The sequence below is a fragment of the Suncus etruscus genome, chromosome 5 (genome assembly GCF_024139225.1).
Source record: "Suncus etruscus isolate mSunEtr1 chromosome 5, mSunEtr1.pri.cur, whole genome shotgun sequence".
Classification (NCBI taxonomy): Eukaryota; Metazoa; Chordata; class Mammalia; order Eulipotyphla; family Soricidae; genus Suncus; species Suncus etruscus.
In genome coordinates, this window is record NC_064852.1 from 136870669 (window position 1) to 136885909 (window position 15241).

Genomic DNA, 15241 nt, shown 5'->3' on the forward strand with positions numbered 1-15241 from the left:
GGTTTTATAGTTTTCTTTGTATAGGTCCTTCAAATCTTTAGTCAATTAAACTCAAAGATATTTGAGTTTGTGTGTCACTAATGTGAATGGGGTTGTTTTCTTAATGTCCATTTTCCCTATCATTATTGGTGTATAAAAAGGCCATTGATTTTTGTGTTAATTTTGTAGCCTGCCACATTGCTATATGAATCTATTGTTTCTAGAAGCTTTTTGGTATATAATGTATATAGAACAACACATAGGTAAAACACTCTATGACATTGAGACTAAAGGCATCTTTAAGAAGGAAACAGCATTCTCCAAACAAGTGGAAGTAGAAATTAACAGTTGGAAATATATTAAGCTGAGAAGCTTCTGTACCTCAAAGGAAATAGTGTCCAGGATATAGGAGCCATGCACTGAGTGGAAGAAACTATTCACCCAGTACCCATCAGATAAGGGGGCTAATCTCCAAAATATACAAGGCACTGACAGAACTTTACAAGAAAAAAAATCTAATCCCATCAAAAATTGGGGAAAAAAATGAACAGACACTTTGATAAAGAAATGCAAATGGCCAAAAACACATGAAAAAATTCTCCACATCACTAATCATCAGAGAGAAGCAAATCAAAACAACTATGAGATACCATCTCATGCCACAGAAATTGGCACACATCACAAAAATGAGAACAAGCAGTGCTAGCGAGGATGTGGAGAGAAAGGAACTCTCTTTCACTGCTGGTGGGAATGCCATCTAGTCCAACCTTGATGGAAAGCAATATGGAGATTTCTCTGAAAACTGGAAATTGAGCTACCATACAATCCAGCTATACCACTCCTTGGAATATTCCATACGAACACAAAAATATAACTGAAAAATTCTTTCTTCACACCTATATTCATTTCAGCACTATTTACAATAGCCAGACTCTGGAAACAATCAAGATGCCCTTCAACAGCTCAATGGCAAAAGAAACGGTGGTACATATACACAATGGAATATTATGCAGCCGTCAGGAGAGATGAAGTCATGAAATTTTCCCATATATCAAGGTACATTGAATCTATTTTGCTGAGTGAAATAAGTCAGAGAAAGAGAGATTGACACATATTAGTCTTCCTCATCTATGGGTTTTAAGAAAAATTAAAGACATTTCTACATTAATTCCCAGAGACAAAAGAGAGGAGGGCTGGAAGGTCCAGCTCAAAACATGAAGCTCACCAAAAAGAGTGATGAGTACAGTTAGAGAAATAACTACACTGAGAACTATCATAAAAATGTGAATGAATGAGGGAAGTAGAAAGCCTGTCTTCAGTTCAGGTGGGGTTGGGGTGGGAAAAGGGAGATTTGGGCATTGGTGATTGGAATGTTGGACTTGTGAAGGGAGGTGTTCTTTACATGACTAAAACCCGACTACAATTGTATTTGTAATCAAGGCGTTAAAATAAAGACATTAAAATAAATAAATAAATAAAATTAAAAAATAAATATTCACATACAAAAAAAACCAACAAATTGAACTGGGTTTAGAAGAAACAACTTAAAAAGGCAGAGTCATTTAAGAATAGTGACCTAGCATCAATGTCTGAATGAGTAACTTTTAGAATCATCCATAGGAATAATAATGTCTTTTTGGATTACATCATGGTCCTGTGAACAATACAGGAGAAAAACATTTAAGATATGACTCTTATTTACATATCTTGTTTTTGGGCCACACATAGTCATGCTTAGAGATTAACCCTGATTCTATGCCCAAGGGTCATTCCTGGCAAGGGTGAGGGGAGTATGTGTGCTGTAGGGATCCAACCTGTGTCAGATATGTGAAGGCAAACAACCTTCTGCTACATTATCTCTGGACCCAGAAGTGAATTTATATGAATAGAATTAACCTAAAATATTTGTGTTTGTGGAAAAGTTACATAGCAGATAATTTAAGAGTTTAAGGATTATTCTGGAGATAGTTTGGGGCTAGATAGTTGAAGATGTCTTGCATGCAGATAACCCTCTTTTTTAAATTTTTTATTTTTAATTATGAGAACAAAGATGCAAAGAAAGAGGACAAGGTAAAGTTACAGTGGAAGGACAATCACCCATAAACAAAATTCTCAGTAGTCCCATTGCTGATATCTTAACTTTGAACTTTCAGCCAAAGTACATTAAGAAAAACAAAACAGAATCCATGTACAATTACTTTGTCCCTCAAGTCCCCAGATTGTAATGCATTATATTTCTTAGCAGCACACAAAGCAATCTAAAGCCATAAAACTTATATAACTCCTTATACATTGAAGGCAAAGTATTTTTTTACATTTCCATACACATGCATATTAGTTTACGTTAACCTCAAAAGTTTAAGTGGGTTGTTTTTCTTAAGGATTAGAGTCAAAGGAGCACAGTATAAATGGTATTAGAGTGGCAATTATTGTTTGCATAGACCCACCAAAATATGAGAACATGGAAAGGAAAAGCCTTGGCCTAAATACAAGGAGACCCTACCCCTGATGTTTCCTGGCATAAGACCAACTCTAGGCTCCAGGCAAACTAGTTTGTCCAATCCAAGTCCTTGTCTTTAGTGCCAATACACTTTTAATTTTCACACAGTCTCTGTTGTTGGTATCATGTTTCTGTATTAAAGATCCTGGAATCTGCATATCCTACATTGCAGTCAGGATGGTGCAGAGAGTCCTCTCATTTCACCTCACAATTAAAGGGCAATGCAGAGAGCCCTGCCCTATAAGCAGGTCGTTGTTGTTGTCAAGCAGATGACCCTCTTTTGATCTCAAGGACTACATATGGTCCATGAGCACTGCCATAGAACACTTCTGAACACAAAGCCAAAAATTTATTCTGACCAGTTTCTGGGATGGTCCAAATCTACTCTCTGCCCAAATAGTAATTTAGAGTTAGTGAAAGTAAAGATAGGTCAGAATGGAGGAATAAATAAATGCCTCAATAACTAGGCATTGTTAAGTAAAAAAATATATTCAAAAACATGAATAATTTAAAGAAATAGAGTATTCTAATAATTATAATAATTGTTTTTGTTTAAATATTTTATTTTTTCATCCCTCATATGAGAGAAATTATACTGCATTATGCTGAGTGAGTGGGACAGATCCAGAATGATCTTTCTCATATGAAGGTTAAAAAGAAAAATTGGGGCCAAAGAGAAAGTGGTAGGGCATTTCCCTTGCACACATCCCTTGTACACATCCGATTCAGGATGGATGGTGGTTCGAATCCTGGCATCCCAAATGGTCCCCTTGCCTTCCAGGAGCAATTTCTGAGCCCAGAGCCAGGAGTGCCGTCAGGTGTACCCCCTCCAAATAATGGGTGGATAATTTATGGCCAAAGGCAAAAGAAATTGAGAACTGCTCTTCTGGAGGAGGCTTACCAATGGAAAATAAGATATGGGTTGGGGAACACTAGAATAATGGTGGAGGAAAGTGGACACTGGTGAAAAGTGAGAATTTGAAGTGCTTTTGTATGAAACCATCATAAATAGGTGTGTAAACCATGGTGCCTAAAATAAAATTTAAAGAGTCAAAAAATAAACATTTTAAGTCATTTTTATATCACTATACCTCAGTCTGTTCATGTAATTATTAATATCTTATGTATTTTCTAGGAATAAAAACCACTTCCTCTAATGGTATTTTTTATTTTATCTTAGGTCTGTCTAATGTAAGAGATTTTATCATTTTGTTTCACTATTATTGATGTGAAATCATGTAGATGAACAAGATCAAGCACATCACAACCTGCTGTAAAATATGCTACTTCATTTCCCCATTCATTTTTTATGTGTCTAATGTCAGCAAGGATTCAACCCGTTTCATTTTCTTCTTAATGAGTCATATGGTTTTCATTTTGTTAAACTAAGACTGTCAGCTCTAGCAGCACTGAGACCTTCTCCTGTTGATTCTGTCTAGTAAAATCTATTCTCATAATTTTGTCTCATGAAATATTAAGTTAAATTTTGAATAGGTTTTAGCTAAATTACAAATAGTACATTTTATTTCCAAACAGAAGTATGTTCTTATCATTTACTCTATATCCTTTTGTGCTTTGTAAAAATTTTAAATAAGGAATAATGGCAAAATGTGCAAAGTACTCATTAGTGTTTGGGTGGAAATTTAAATGTTATTTTATATTAATTGACACTTTTGTTACAACTCATACCTTCTTTTGCTGTCTTCCATATAAACCTATCATGATCCAACTAATAGTTTAGAAACAAGACTTTATTTAGAGTATCCCTCCTCACCACTTCTTTTTATATCCTTTCTTTAATTTTTATTTTTCTCCCACAGTTTCTTTATTTTAAAATGTATTTTTTGTCCTGATTTAATTTATTCTTTTAGTATTTTATGGAATTATTTTATTTCTTTCTCTTCTTTGATGTTACTAAATTTAAATTTCTGGACAATAAATACAGTTAACATGCAGATATTTAGGATCTGTCTGATTGTGAGGTACTGAGTTAGAATCTAGAATATAGTTCAAATAAAAGTTATTGTCTTAGGTCGCCCTGAGAATCTTGTAGAGGCATGTAAATCAGTAATAGTTTAAGATATGGATGATATAATCATTTTAGAGGGCTACAGAGTTTGAGAGATAATGGTTGGTATCCATAGAGGGAGTCTAGCTGATTTTTGAGATTTCAGCAGTTATAATTAGAAGTGATAAGACCTGATATTAGGCTGTGCTAGTGAATGAAGAGGTGAGATGAGGATTGTCATATTAGAAAGATAGACTTACAACATATGATTGCTTGATAGGTTGGAGTGATGATACAAGTGTAAGGCCTTGAATGCTGCTGATCCCTATTCAATCTCTGGCACTGCATATGGTCCCCCGAGAACTGTTTTAAGTGACACTAAATGCAGAATCAAGAGTAAACCCAGAACACTTCGAGGTATAGCTCAAAACCCCCAAAATAGGGGAAAAAGAAACATACTGTTTGAATGTGGGGGCATGGAGGAGGAGTAAGTCAAGAGTTAACTTTGGCTTTACTTGCTTAGTGATGTAAGGATTAAAGGGAAAGAATAAATTGAGCGGGAGGGGTAAGTATGAAGTGAGTAACAGTCATTGCTCCTTTATCACCATTCCTGCAAAGTCATTCTTTTCCACGTAAATATGACCATGTGTGGTGCTAAGGATTCACCCAAGATGACTACTGGTACTTTCAAGATAACTACGACCTGCACAATAACCATGATCCCCAGTTCCAAAGGTCTGGCAGAGACAATTGTAATGGAATGGGGCTTCTGGAAGCACAAAGAAAGACGCTATCCTAGGTGGCATCCTAGGTTCAGTGCAAAGACCAAGACCACCAACCACAGAAGATGGATTAAAATGACACCGAGGGAACAGAACTTCTAGAACCACAAAGACTGACTTCATCATAAGTCCCAGCCCTGGATCTGTGCAGATACTGAGATCTCTAGACATAGAGGTCTGATTGTATCACCCAGGACAGAACAGAAGTCTTCCAAACACCACGAAAACACCACCGGGAGAGTAAATGATCCTGAACAGAGTCTATAGTTAATCCCATGACAATATACTCTAAGGATGGAGAAACCCCATATCTCTTAGGCCAAGTGAATTCCTTTTTGAATGACCCCAATATTTACTGTGCCAGGGCAGGAGGAAAAAAAAAAAGCAAACAGCACAAAACATTGTTTATTTTTTATATATTATTTTTTATCTTCATTTATTATCATCATTATTTTAATTTACCTATCTGTTTTTGGTCGATTTCTCTGTTTGGGTGTGGTTATTGAACTTGTTGTCCCCAGTTTTCTCTGCTTTCCTTTTCTTTCTTTATGTGCTATGTCATGTTTCTTATCTCAAGACCATGGCTTTTTTTTTTTTTTTTTTTTTTGTGGTGCTTATCGTTATTGTTGGAGTCCTCACTGAATATTTGACACTTCTTTTTATACTGGTGGAGTGTTTCATCTTCTTTTTCTCCTTCGTCTCTCAAATCGATGATGAGAGCCTCTAGAAGGATTCCGCCCATTTTCGGAGTATTAGACTTTTACCTCAGTTTATTACTTTTCTCTTTAAACAGAACCATGCAACTTGAACTAGCTAGACCTGCCTCCCAATTAGAGGGGGAAATAAGGGAGGCACCAAGACCAAACAGACGCAAGACTACTATGTAGTAGGATAGGTACATAGGGGACCACATATTCTAGCATCCCTGGGGGTGAGGGAAGAGGATATGGGAAGTAGGACAAAAATGGAGGTGTAGGGAGGACAATTTGGTGATGGGAATTCCCCCTGATTTTATGTAAATATTTACCTAAAATATTATTGTCAACAATATGTAAGCCACTATGATCAAAATAAAAATTATATTTAAAAAATGCTATACCCTCTTGCAAAGTGTTGACTGCATAATGTCTTGGACATTGATGAAAATATGTGTTTCCACTTACATCTCTTACTTTCCAAACTGCACATGGGTTGGAGAGGGTAGGAGTAAAAGGAGAACTCTGGAGATAGGAGAGATAGATCTATTTCAAGATAGAACCAGTTTTCTGTTCTATCATATACAATGGTTGAGCAAGTTGGGCAAGTAAAGTTCATCATTTTAAACCATGGAGCAATCCAATAGAAAAAAAAATCGTCTTTGTTTTTGGCCACATCCAGTGACACTCAGGGGTTACTCTTGGCTATGCGCTTAGAAATTGCTCCTGGTTTGGGGGAGTATATGGGATGCTGAGAGCTAGAAGCGGTCCATGCTGGATCAGCCGCATGCAAGGCAAATGCCCTACCTGGGTGCTATCGCTCTGGCCTCCCAATAAAAAAATATTTTTCCTGGAGTTCTCTTCTGGGTAAACTGAGGTTTTGTGGGATCTCTCAGGCAATTTGATTTTTATCTCTGCCCCATCTTTTTTTTTTTTTTTTTTTTTTTTACTTCTTTGTCCCTCCTAAAGGTGATCTATGGTAGAAATATTGGTATGCAGCTTTTTAGTGTCTGCTTCTGGGGAATCCAACTTGTAATAATAACAGGGCCATAATAACAAGTCAGATGTCTCAGTTTTTCTGAGATTTCCTAGTTGCTCTTGTCTTTTGAGTTCTAAAAAGGAAGAACTGAGAGAAGGAATACAAAATTTAATGTGAAAAGGGTCTGCACTTACATCTTAATTGTTACCAGTCTGATAGGACAATGTGTGTGAAATTGTCTTACGCTGGAAAGAAATGAAACTGAGAGAACAAATGAGCAGTGAATTTTATGATTGGATTACGGCACTACTAATCTCCAAAGGGACTTTAATTTAAAACTTGCAGTAATTGTTATAACTAGGAGCTTCTTTTAAAAAAAATCATGGGAAAGTTTGAAGTAAGCTTAGTTGCTGTGAACTGGAACACTTTAATCTCTTATTAAATAAATGTGGTGTGCTAATAATATAATGATACCATGCATTTTGATTGCATATTTATTTTCCCCAAGATATTCCTAAAGCACTTTAGCACAATGCCTTTTCTTCTTCTCAGAGCTGAGTTTCCTCAAGTGGGGGAAAGAAGAACAGAGATAATTGAATCTTTAGTAGCTAATGTCCCATTTCTTGATTCAACTGTTTTCTCAAACCACCTGTATTAAGAACTCTAAAAGAGAACAAGAAATTATTTTATTTCCCTGACAGGGGAGGTTGTAAGAATAGAAATGGGATAGTTTGTATTTATAGACTGAGAGTTTGTGAAATAAGGGTTCTAATGCACAAAGAGATCATCAAAATATTTATATTGCATTCTTAGATCATCTCAATCATTAAAATGTCATCATTATTGATATTTTCATATATTAGTAGTAGGATTAATAGGTAGTCTGCAAAAAATTTTAGATAAGCTATTTTGTTTATACCTCACAATTTCCCTAGGTAGATTTTTCAGTTGTGTAGAGTTGAAAACACAGACTCTTATAAATGAGAGGTAGAGGTCTCAAAGCTGGTAAGGGATGGTACTGAAATTTAAATCAAGGAGGCACTTCACTCCAAAGAGAGATAGAACTTCCAACCAAATTACTTAGTGTTTTCCTAATTACTCTTATCTGAAACTGCTGCATTGGCTCTACAAATGAGACAGTGTGTGTTGGGTGTGTGTTTGTGAGGTGTGTCCATCAGTGTGGTGGAAATAGAGGTGAAGAGTGTCGATAGGTCTCACTATTTTGAAATAGCCCCTAAGGAAAAAGCTTGCTGGAGTGTGCTTAAATTAAAACAGCTTCACCAAATAAAGCTTTAGGCTCCTATCAAGTATTTCATCTGCCCCAACTCTTGCTTCTTGGAAATCGTTGGCTTCTCCAGTACAACTCAGGAAAGAAGATTCGACATCTTCAAGGATGACAACAAAAAATAAAGGAATAATAAACAATAAACATTGCACAACTATGCTAGATCATGCCCCAAAGGGAAGACAACAGGAAAAACCTTGTGTTTGCCAAATGGAAAAATATCTAAACTGGAAGAGACAGAAATGTTAATTTAGACTTCAAGATGATAAAAGACTTGTTATAAACAATGGGAATTGAAAAAAAAAAAACAGTTGTACTCAGCTAAATTCGTCAGATATATGGAAGCAGCTAGCTCCCACTGAGTAGATGGATTCATCGTTTCTTCATTTTAATGAAGATAATTAGACTTTGCATGTTCACAGGGATCTCTATGTTCAAGTTCTTCTCTGGTTGATACTGATGAAGCAACTCATTAAAAAAACTGTCAGATGCTTACACTGCAATCAGGGTGAGCAGTGGCTCAAAATGGAAAGTGCATGGCTGTTTGCCATGCGTTCAATACATTCTCTCATGGGAGGGAAGGAAACATACATAGAATAGCTGACCCTATTTTTGGAGCCTGGCTCAGCCATTATTATTATATGTTTGTTCAATATTGTTATCCCAGAAGCAATCTTTCCCAAATTGCTACCTTCTACATCTGATATTATTTAGAACAATGTACAATTAGCCACATTTCTGCATGGATAACTTTTCTTCAAAGTAAATATGATAAACTTTGATAGCATGAGACCCTTAAAAATAATGCTTCATTGAGACTGCTTAATTTAGTAATTTATTTATCAGTTTAAATGATCAACCATCTTTTCATATGCCAACATCCATTTGTTTGGTGAGTATATTGAGGTCAAAATCAGCCTCTCATTCATCAGAATATTTATCTATATCCACAGATGCATCTGACTCTGCCTTCAATATTGCCTCATGCTAATCCATAAGGAAAATTTTGCTCTCTCATTAAATTGCTCTGACTGTCTTGCTGAGAGATATGTTAATTTGTATTGTTCCAATTCCAATGTAATTACTTTTATTTTTTCCTCTCTACAACCAGATTTTCAGCTACTAAGACATATTAATGAGGGTTTTATTTTTATAGTTTTGCCCTTTTTCTGTGTTCCAATCATCAATGACTGATTTTTACCATTTTTCCTTTGCGCAGAAGTCAGTGTTAAATAAATATTTGTTGTACATTATTGGGTGACTTTCTGTACTCAGACAAATAGAGAAATAGCCTTAAAGAAAGAGTCATGTTCCAAGTTGGTTGAGTTACAGGATATTGATTGCCAAATAGCTGTCCTCTGATTTTTTATTTCCTCAGAATTGATCATAATCATCTATCAGTGCTATGTTTAGCAGCATGACTAGAAGAAGTAGGATCTACACTAGTAGGTCCATAAAATTGATATTATTCTGTTACTCTTCCTACTAATTTGTTTTATGAGTTTAGTCTACCTGTTTCTTTGCACAGGAACGATCCTTTCTCATGCTCAGGGGACCATGCAGTGGTCCTCAAACTATGGCCCGCGGGCCACATATTGTATTTGTATGTTTTTTTCTTCATTGCAAAATAAGATATATGCAGTGTGCATAAGAATTCATTCATAAGTTTTGTTTTTACTATAGTCAGACCCTCCAATGGTCTGAGGGACAGTGAACTGGCCCCCTGTTTAAAAAGTTTGAGGACCCCTGAATGGGATCAGAGATTTGAACTAAGGTTCCTACAGTAACCTACAAGACACACACATATCCCCTCTATTCTCACTACAGCCTCTCATATTTCACTTTCACATTTATAATGTGTCTGTTCCTCTTGCTTTCTCCATTGTATTTTCACCATCATAATCATACTCATCTAAATTTGTTCAAAGGAATACTTTTTTTGCATTGACTTAAGGAAAAATAGCTTTGTTCCTTTGGCCCCTGATCAGAGGTCTCTCTATGATTTTTGCCTTTCTTTAAAATGATAAAAAATGTGATTTAAATATTTGTAGTTTGGAATGCATTAGCACTTTATCTTCTATTCCTTGTTCAAGTAATTTAGCCCCTCCTCCTAGCCCTTCCTGTTCCTGTTTTTGACTTAACTTCTGGGGCTGTTTCACTGAAAACTAGTAGAGGAAAAATAAAAAATCATGGGTATAGCCAGTCTTTATTGATTGATTTCTACATACTTGTGAAACAATTTTCTGTACCAATTATGTCTTTGCAGTTGACAGAAGCCATTTAGTCTAATGACCATAATAATTAATTTTCATTATGAAGAAGATTGGTTAATGATGCTGAAGCCTAGATTTTATTATGGACTAAAACAAAATTTGCCACACTTCCAAAACATAACTTTCAAGTTTGTTAGATCAGAGAATAAATATAATTTTTTTTAAAGAATCACTGTGGCAAAGTTTGGGTAAAACTATAAAGTGCTACAAGGAGGATTTTTATTGTTGCTTTTCTGTCTTGTGAAATCCGATAAGAGTCTCAAAATGCAGCATCAACATTATGGGAGAACTTACTAGAAATGCAAATTTATGGGCTCTTCCACAGAACAACAGGACCTTCAGGGGTGGTTTCCAGCTTTCTTCATTTCTTTGATGTAGGTTAAAGTTTGAGAAATACTGGTGTAGGGAACAGAAAAGATGTTAAAACTTGCCTTCTTACTTTTTTTTTTTTAAATTCATACCTTAATCAATATGTTCGGGATGATAGATCTTTCCTTAAGAAAAGACCTCAATTTTTCATAATAAAAAAACCCCTCATCTATTGCTGCTGGGAATGTCAACTGGTTAAACTTTTATGGAAAACTTTATGAATACTTATCAAAAAGCTAAGAATTGAGTTTCCATATGATTGAGCCCATTCTGGCCTTTTAACTAAGTACCCATTAACTACTAAGAAGGACCATTTGCACTCCTGTTTTCATTGTAGTACAACTCATTATTGCCAATATCTGGAAATAACCCAAATGTAGAAGATCAGATGATAAAGAAATTATGTACATACATATACATGTGTAATGTATATGACATACATATACAATAATATATACATATATAAATACACAATAGAATACCACTTGGATGTAAGAAAAAATAAAATAATTTAATTTGCCACCATTTTGATAATCTGGAGAGTGTCATGCTGAATGAAGTCAGTAAGGAGAGAGGGAAAGGCACCAATTGATCTCACTTATATGGGACATAAAAACCCATAGTAAGGGAACAATGAAAAACCAAAGGCAATAGAATCTAACTGGTCTATAGAATAGAACTTGCAAGGGTAGTGAGAAATAAAGAGTGGGCTTGAGATGATAAAGGAGAAGGGCAGAGAAGATCCTGAGAAATTGATGTAGGGAAACTGGCACTCTAGTGGAGGACCTGATATTGGGATTTAGTATATATAAGCCATACCATTGAGAGTATTGTATAATGATAAATCACCATGGTATATCAAATCTGAAAAACAGTATTTTTCATTCTAGTTAACTGGCTAGCATTTAGAATATTAGACAAACAAGCTAAAATTCAGGGCAGGGATCTACAATTTGGCATAAAGGATTCTCAACTACCCAAATACCCATTATATAGAATTTAGTGAACTATGATCCTGGTGAAATTGTAAGCAAATTTAACTCTATTTTCTTTTTTAGAGCAAATACTATTAAAGCTGCAATTTAGATCAAGACCTGTGAAGGATCTGGATTTTCAGCAGTGATCAGGAAGACAGAATTGTTACTTACCTACTGGAGCAAAGAGGTCAGTAAACACATAAATAAGTCCTTAATGCCATGTGGAATTACACGTTGTGAAGATAAATGAAAGGCAAAAGGGGAATAGAAAATGTTAGGATGTGAGGGCTGTAGTTTTATATAATTGATCAGGAGTTTTCAAAAATGAACAAGCATTTAAATTCAGTAAGAGAAAAGCTAGATGTGTGCATTTCAGGCAAAATAACCAGGATATAACAAGTGACAGGTTTATAAACTGATTTTAAGCAAAGTCAGAAATCTAGGTAAATTTATAAAACTATAATGAACAAAAAATATACTTAGTTAATTCCACTTTCTGTCCTTTCTGTTTCTATATTTCTCCAGAAGACCTGTTTCTTTTTTTATGCTTTGTGCAATCTCTAGCTTGTGCTTGATGTCAAAGATAGTTGTATTATACCCAAGACTGGGTAATTTTTTAGAGCAGTTACATTGTTTGTTTTTATTTTTGATATATGACTGTCATATGACTGACTAAGTAGTTTAAATGGGACTTGTGGTTGTGCAATATTTGATATTGGAGAGGGGAAACAGGAAAGAGATAGAATTTCTTTCAATTGTTGTCTTTGTGATATAAAATTTAAGCTTTATGGATTGGGCATTTGCTAAGTTACACGTACTGAGCTCAATAGAGTTCATCCTTTTAGATATGTTTGTTATAGTTCTCAGATAATAATGCTAAAGACTGGATCTCATGTTTTTCATAAAGGAGGCTTGAGTTTGGTTCCTAGAATAGCATGATACCCAAGCACCAGGAGAAATCCCTGAACACTGAATTGAGGGTGCTGGCTGGGTGTAGCTCAAAGTCAAAGCCGCAACAATAGGGAAAAAAAAGATTTTATTTAAGAAGTTGAAAAAAATGTATACACTGAATAGTGAGAAATCTTGTTCCAGGGGTCCTCAAACTTTTTAAACAGGGGGCCAGTTCACTGTCCCTCAAACCATTGGAGGGTCTGACTATAGTAAAAACAAAACTTATGAACCAATTCTTTTTTTATTTAATTTTATTTGAGCACCTTGATTACATACATGATTGTGTTTGGGTTTCAGTCATGTAAAGAACACCACCCATCACCAGTGCAACGTTCCCATCACCAATGTCCCAAATCTCCCTCTTCCCCACCCGACCCCCACCTGTACTCTAGACAGGCTTTCCATTTCCCTCATACATTCTCATTATTAGGACATTTCAAAATGTAATTATTTCTCTAACTAAACTCATCACTCTTTGTGGTGAGCTTCCTGAGGTGAACTGTAACTTCCAGCTCTTTTCTCTTTTGTGTCTGAAAATTATTATTGCAAGAATGTCTTTCATTTTTTTTTAAAATCTATCGATGAGTGAGACCATCCTGCGTTTTTCTCTTTCTCTCTGACTTATTTCACTCAATGAATGAATTCTTATGCACACTGCATATATCTTATTTTGCAATGAAGAAACAAAACAGATACAAATACAATATGTGGCCCGCAGGCCATAGTTTGAGGACCACTGAACCTGAACTGTGCTCTGTAATACTGTGAGTTAACCTGGACTTGGTTGAGTAAAAATATGGGAATATAAAGAATGAATAAAAGACAGTGTGGAAAGGGCAACACATTCAACGTTATTAATAAAGTAAAAAAATAGTGGGTCTGCTCTTCATCATTGAGCTGGTCTTACTTTTTTAGAGATAGCCAGGAGTTATAACTATTTCAATTATCTGCCCTCTAAAAGATCAGACTGGCAAGACTAAGTACTATGGGATAATTAGTCAGCAACATAATAAAGTAAGTGGGATGGCATCTCATTTCATACTGTCAGGCTTGCCATACTTGGAATTACAATCATAAAACTTTTGAACTACATCACTGCTTTAGAAACTGATATTATATCAATATGAGAATTAACCTTAGAGTTTCAATTGGTTTAAGTTAATTCAAATGGCCTTCATTTCTAATTTGCTAAAACATTCTATTCCAGTGCAGAGTATAAGATATAAGATGACTCCCTCACCCCTCCTTTTCAATTTCCCCTGCTTCATTTCTTCCCTGATTTGTTCCTTTTCCTTTGCTTTCTTCTTTTTTGCTCTCACCCCTTGTTCTCTGATTTTTCACATTTCCAAACTTGATTGTAACCTTGTAACTTTCACATGGGTAACATAGACATGATGCTGCACACTCTACATGTCATTGCAGACATCCTATCATTTATGAACTTTGTAAAATTAGAGTGAGGTCATGATTGAAGGGAGAAAAATGGATGGTACCAAAACCAGACCAGTTGTATGTCCATTTGGTGGAAATAAAAAAATGATCAGACTTGAATATGCAATCCAAAGTCAATGACAACAGAAATGATACCCAATCTACATCAAGCAGTACATGGGGGAACAGTTGCACTAGCATTTCCGGATGGTAGAGAAGGGGGAAGTGGGATGTATGCTGGGAACAGGGGTGGAGGGAGGACAACACTGGTGGTGGGAATGCACCTCATTCATTATTACTATGTGCCTTGAATATTACTGTGAATGATTTGTAATTCACTTTGCCCACAATAAAAAAGTCTTAAATAACAAATTAAAAAAAAGTAGAGTGAAACCACATTTTGTGACATCAAGTTCCTTGTGCCATCTTATATATTAACAGGCATCAATACAAAATCTTTGATTCAATATTGGATACTGATTTACAGTGTGTAATGTCTAGTATTAGATTTGTTAAAGGTTAAACAAAATCAAAGCAGGCTTGAAAGTCCTCATTGACTTACTGTTTGAATTAAGTAGTTCACTTTATGTTTTATATGTATTGTGTGAATAATAAAAAATCCCATATATCAGAATTTTGAAAACCATCCTCAAAGATAGAATTATAGACTTGAAATAGTGGAGTAGGATTAGACTTATTGGATTCTATCAAATGTATAATGTTTTTGTCTTGAGCTACCTGCGCATACATACTTGAGTGTGAGAGGTTGGATAGGCTCTGTTTTGTTTTGTTTTAATATTATGCCAGTAGATGATACTAACAGTTTCTATATTATGTCCTGATATCCTGAGAGGTGAAATGACACGTTTGGTTTGTGTGTGTGTGTGTGTGTGTGTGTGTGTGTGTGTGTGTGTGTGTGTGTGTGTGTGTGTGTATGTATGGGGGTATTATAGCAGGTGAGATAAACTCTTTAAACTCTGGTGAATTAGGGAATCTTACCTGGAAGCACTTA